The 5920-nt window shown below is 41.6% G+C and overlaps 1 protein-coding gene across 1 annotated transcript in view; it reads left to right on the top strand.

The window, feature by feature from the left end:
- Nucleotides 1–1933, top strand: part of ORC2 (origin recognition complex subunit 2) — a 61903-nt gene extending 59970 nt beyond the window's left edge. The window contains exon 19 of the mRNA XM_023510426.1: nucleotides 1881–1933. The gene's annotated coding sequence lies outside the window, so the exon portion shown is untranslated. The remainder of the gene's footprint in view (nucleotides 1–1880) is intronic.
- The last annotated feature ends 3987 nt before the right edge of the window (nucleotides 1934–5920 follow it).

Raw genomic sequence — 5920 nt, forward strand, 5'->3', positions numbered from 1 at the left:
TTTTTACTAGTACCAAGATTCAATGACCATGAATTTTGTTCCCACTCCCTAATCCCCAGTCCTTTAGGTAACCACTAATAGCATTTTCTTATGTATTCATCAAGAGATAGTCTATAAAGGCCAGGCATGGTGACTCATGCCAGTAATCCTAACACTCTGGGAGGCCGAGGCAGATGGATTGCTTGAGCTCACAGGTTCAAGACCAGCCTGAGAAAGAGTGAGATCCTGCCTCTAAAAATAGCCAGGCATTGCCTCTGAAGGCTGAGGCAAGAAAATGCTTGAACCCAAGAGTTTGAAGTTGCTATGAGTTATGACACCACAGCACTCTACTAAGGGTGACAAAATGAGACTGTGTCTCAAAAAAAAAAAAGAGTTTATGCATTATGTAACTATTGGTCCCATTTTAAAAACACAAATGGTAAGGCCAAATACGATGGTTCATGCCTGTAATTTTAGCACTCTGGGAGGCCGAGGCAGGTGGATTACCCTGAGCTCATGGGTTCGAGACCAGCTTGAGCCACAGCGAGACCCCCATCTCTAAAAATAGCTGGGTGTTGTGGCATGTGCCTGTAGTCCCAGCTACTTGGAAGGCTGAGGCAAGAGAATGGCTTAAAGCCTAAAAATTTGAGATTGCCACGAGCTGTGACGTCATGGCACTCTACTCAGGGTAACAAAGTGAGATTTAGGAATAAAAAACACAAATGGTAATATATATTTACTGGTTCATACCTCACTTTTTTGCTTAGTACATCTGGTTTATAATAACCATTACAGTATAAAAAATATACAAAGCTTAGGGCCAGGCACAGTGGCTCACACTTGTAATCTTAGGACTTTGGATGGCTGAGGCAGGTGGATTGTCTGTGCTCAGGGCTTTGAGACCAGCCTGAGCAAGAACAGCACAAGAGCAAGACCCTATCTCTACAAAGTGGCTGGGCTTGGCTCTGCGCCTGTGGCTCAAGTAGCTAGGGCGCCAGCCACATACACCTGAGCTGGCAGGTTCGAATCCAGCCCAGGCCTGCCAAACAACAATGATGGCTACAACCAAAAAATAGCCACGCGTTGTGGTGGGTGCCTTTAGTCCCAGCTACTTGGGAGGCGGAGGCAAGAGAATTGCTTGAGGCCAGGAGTTGGAGGTTGCTGTTAGCTATGATGCCATGGCATTCTACCCAGGTTGAGAGCTTGAGGCTCTGTCTCAAAAAAATAAATAAATAGCTGGGCTTTGTGATTGGCACCTATAGGCCTAGCTACTTGGGAGGCTGAGGAAAGAGAAATTGCTTAAGCCCAGGAGTTTGAGGTTGCTGTGAACTATGACACCATGGCACTCTACCCAGGGTGACAGATTGTCTCTAAATAAATAAAAACAGAACTGAGGCAAAAGGATTGCTTGAGTCCAACCTTGGAGCTTGCTGTGAGCTGTGGTGCCACAGTGACAGGTGACAGCTTAAGCTTCTGTCTTAAAAAAATAAATAAATAATGGGTATTTAAAACATTTACTTTTGAGGCAGCGCCTGTGGCTCAAAGGAGTAGGGTACCGGCCCCATATACCAGAGGTGATGGGTTCAAACCCACCCCCAGCCAAAAACTGCAAAAAAAAAAAAAAATTACTTTTTTATAACTTGGCATAATACTGGATTTCTTGTGTAAGGAGAGCTCAATTAGTTCTAGTAGTCTAGAAACTAGACTTTAAGCATCATGTTTGTTTCAGTGTCTGATCATTTTATTCATATAAAACATCAGTGACTTTTGGGGGATGGTTAATAGGTTTGGGGGTAATTTTTAAACAAAATTTCTAACTTTAGAAGTTTACTGTTTTTTTTCTACCTAATTCAAATTTGAAACCAGTAGCATTGTTCAAAATGTACTTTCCTGCATTCTAGGAGGTGAGATGACTCCTCCAGCTTACTCTTGAAAAGCCATCAGATAACAGTGAGTCATAAGAGCCTACCTTATCACAGATTGTGGCTCCTGAAAACCAAGAGATGAATAAGTTATACTTTGTTCTCGGGCTTTCTGTACTGTAATTACTTGATTTCTCCCTTAGGAGGTGTCCCACATTTTAATTTTTCAAATTGCTGTTAAACTATTTTAATTTAATGTTGAACATTTACTACATAGAAGGCTCTGCCAGGAGATGTAAGGATATGAAAATATGAAATATCTATTTCAAAGGTTTTAATAACATTAAAATTTGCAGTATCCTTAATGTGTTAAATAAATTTGAAATAATTCATGCTATGAAAAATATAACTTTAAACATGAGTACAATATGAAACTCATTACCAAAATTTCATAATAGTTCTATATCACTTTAGCCCAGGCTTTCCCAAGTACAGGGTGTCCCAAAGGTCACCATACATAGAAAAAGTTAACAAGCTCATATTATATTTTATTTATTTATTTATTTATTTTTTTTTTGAGACAGAGTCTCAAGCTATCACCCTGGGTAGATAACATGGCGTCACAGCTCACAGCAACCTCCAACTCCTGGGCTTAAGTGATTTTCTTACCTCAGCCTCCCGAGTAGCTGGGACTACAGGTACCTGCCACAACGCCTGGCTATTTTTCGGTTGTAGTTGTCATTGTTTGGCCGGCCCAGGACAGATTCCAACCCGCCAGCTCTGGCGTAAGTGGTTGGTGCCATTTGAGCGACAGGCACCACCCTATATTTTATATTTTTTATATTTATATATCAACACATGGAGAAATATTTTGTAAATAAAGGTACATTTAGTTACAATTTCCCATTTTCCCTACGTATGTATGTATGGCAACCTTTGGGACACCCTGTATTTAGGTCATCATCTTTACCTTTCTTCCCCAAAGTGTGGTCCTCAAAATGGCAACATCTGCGTCTCTTGGGAGCCCAAAAATTCTTGGACTGTGCAAACGTCTGAGTCAATCTTCATTTTAACTAAATCTCCAACAAATGTTCTCATGCATATTTTTTCTTTTTCTTAGAGATGAGATCTTGCTGTGTTGTCCACTCATCTTGAAGCCCTGGCGTCAAGCAATTCTCTTACCTCCACCCTTCCAGGGTGTTGGGATTACAAGCCTGAGCCACCACATGTGGCCTGTCATGCATGTTAAAGTATAAAAAGCAAAGACATACAACTAACTTCTTAAAATAATACAAGTTGAGTATCCGTTATCCAAAACGGTTGGAACTCACAATGTTTCAGACTTTTTCTAATTATGCAATATTCATACTATATTCAGTATATTCAGGCATACCTCCGAGATATTGCAGTTTTAGTTCCAGACCACTGCAATAAAGCAAATATCACAAGACAAGTCAAATGAATGTTTTGGTTTCCCAATGCACGTAAAAAGTTACGTTTATAATATAGTTTATTAAGTGTACAATAACATTATGTCTTAAAGTACATACCTCAATTTTAAAATGTTGCTAAAAGACACTATCATCTGAGCCTTCACTGAGTCATAATCTTTTTGCTGGTAGAAAATCTCGCCTTAATATTGATAGCTGCTGACTAATCAGAGTGGTGGTTGCTAAGATTGGAGTGGCTATGACAATTTCTTTTTTTTTTTTTTTTGAGACAGAGCCTCAAGCTGTCCCCCTGGGTAGAGTGCCGTGGCATTACAGCTCACAGCAACCTCCAACTCCTGGGCTCAAGCGAGTCTCCTGCCTCTGCCTCCCAAGTAGCTGGGACCACAGGCGCCCGCCACAACGCCCGGCTATTTTTTGGTTGCAGCCATCATTGTTGTTTGGCGGGTCCGGGCTGGGGATTCGAACCTGCCACCTTAGGTGTACGTGGCTGGCGCCTTAGCCGGTTGAGCTATAGGCGCCGCGCCGACAATTTCTTTTAATACAACAGTGAAGGTTACCACATCAGGTGACTCTTCATTTCATGAAAGATTTCTCTTTGTAGCATAGTGCTATTCAGAAGCATTTTACCCACAGTAGAACTTCTTACAAAATTTAAGTCAGTCCCTTCAAACCCTGCTGCTGCTTTATTAACTAAGTTTATGTAAAATTCTAAATCTTCTGTTACTGTTTCAATAATGTGCATGTCTTTACCAGGAATGGATTCCACCTCAAGAAACCAAAGTCCTCATCTGTTAAAGTTTTATCATGAGATTGCAGCAATTTAGTCACAGTTTCCTTTGGACTCTACTTCCAATTCTTCTTGTTCTTTTTCCAGTTTCCACAATATCAGCAATTACTTCCTCTACTGAAGTTGTTGTTTTTTTTTTTTTCAAACAGCCTCACTATGTTGCCCTTGGTAGAGTGCCGTGGCATCACAGCTCCCAGCAATCTCAAACTCTTGGGCTCAAGCAATTCTCTTGCCTCAGCCTCCCAAGTAGCTGGGACTATAGGCACCCGCCTATTTTTTAGAGACGAGGTCTTGCTCTGGCTCAGGCTGGTCTCAAACCTGTGAACCCAGGGAATCCACTCACCTCGACTTCCCAGAGTGCTGGGATTACAGGCATGATCCAGTGTGCAGCCTCTACTGTAGTCTTGAACACTTAAAATTCATCCCTGATGGTTGGAATCAACTTCTTCCAAACTTCTTTTAATGTTGATATGTTGATCTCCCATGATTCACTAATATTTTAAGTGACATCTGTAATAGTGACTGCTTTCCAGAAGGTTTTCAACTGACTGTGCCAAAAGTCACACTATCAATGGCAAAATGTATTTCTTAAATGAGATTTAAAAGTCAAAATTATTCCATGATTCACAGGCTACAGAATGAATGTTGTGTAGCAGGCATGAAAACATTCATCTTTTTGTACATCTCCAGCAAAACTCCTGGATGACCAGTTGCAGTATCATTGAACAGTAATATTTTGAAAAGAATCTTTTGTTTTCTAAGCAGTAGTGTTAGGTGTTAGTAACAGATATCAGGTCCCCATGTTCCCAGTTCTTGGTAGCTAGTACTGAAGAGTAGTTACTGATACTGAGTCCACAGAGTAATGAGCAAAGCTGGCAAGAAGGTGAAGTGCCAGAGTTTCATTAAAGCATAATACATTCCAGAGAAGGAATGGGTCAGCACCCTGGAGTGGAGGAAACCCTGAGTTTAACAAGATTTCTCCTTTTATTCTGATTCTCTAATTTTATGTTAAGTTGGGGATATGGGATATTCATGGAAAGGGTTGGAGAATCCTTGGAATTGGAAACCCCCCCCCACTTTTTTTTTTTGAGACAGTCTCCCTATGTCGCCCTCGGTAGAGTGTTGTGGCCTCACAGCTCACAGCAACCTCAAACTCTTGAGCTTAAGTGATTCTCTTGCTTTATCCTCCCAAGTAGCTAAGACTACAGGTGCCTGCCACAACGCCTGGCTGCTGTTGTTGTTGTTGTTACAGTTGTCATTGTTCAGCTAGCCCAGGTCAGTTTCAAACCCCCCAGCGAATCTGGCAGCCTCAGTGTATGTGGCTGGCACCTTAACCACTGTGCTATGGACACTGAGCACCACCCCGACCACTTTTTTTTTTTTTTTTTTGGTTGCAGCCATCATTATTGTTTGCCAGACCCGGGCTTGATTCGAACCTGCCACCTTAGGTTTATGTGGCTGGTGCCTTAGCCGCTTGAGCCACAGGCGCCAAGCTGGAAGTTAAGTTTCTACAAATTCCTAAGAGCTGAGTTGCCATAGGGAGGACCTTGCAGTGGATCCTTGGGGTGTCTTTGAGAAGACCTCTGTTCTCTTAGCTCTTCCTTTTTCCAGGCATCCTCTCCCAGGATGAATGCACTACTCCACACCCTTGTCAGACATTTGAACTTCATCCATTTTCATGTGTGCAGCAGGATCCCGCTGCAGTTTGAATTGACATTTTTCTATTCAGTTATGTGGAACACCTTTTCACATGCTCATTGGCGATTTGGATATGCTATGTTGCAAAATGGCTGCTTAAATCTGGGACAAAAGATTTAAGCCTTTTTTTTTTTGTCCTCTTT

This window comes from Otolemur garnettii, unplaced genomic scaffold (genome assembly GCF_000181295.1).
Source record: "Otolemur garnettii isolate 467f Iridium unplaced genomic scaffold, OtoGar3 scaffold00013, whole genome shotgun sequence".
Lineage (NCBI taxonomy): Eukaryota > Metazoa > Chordata > Mammalia > Primates > Galagidae > Otolemur > Otolemur garnettii.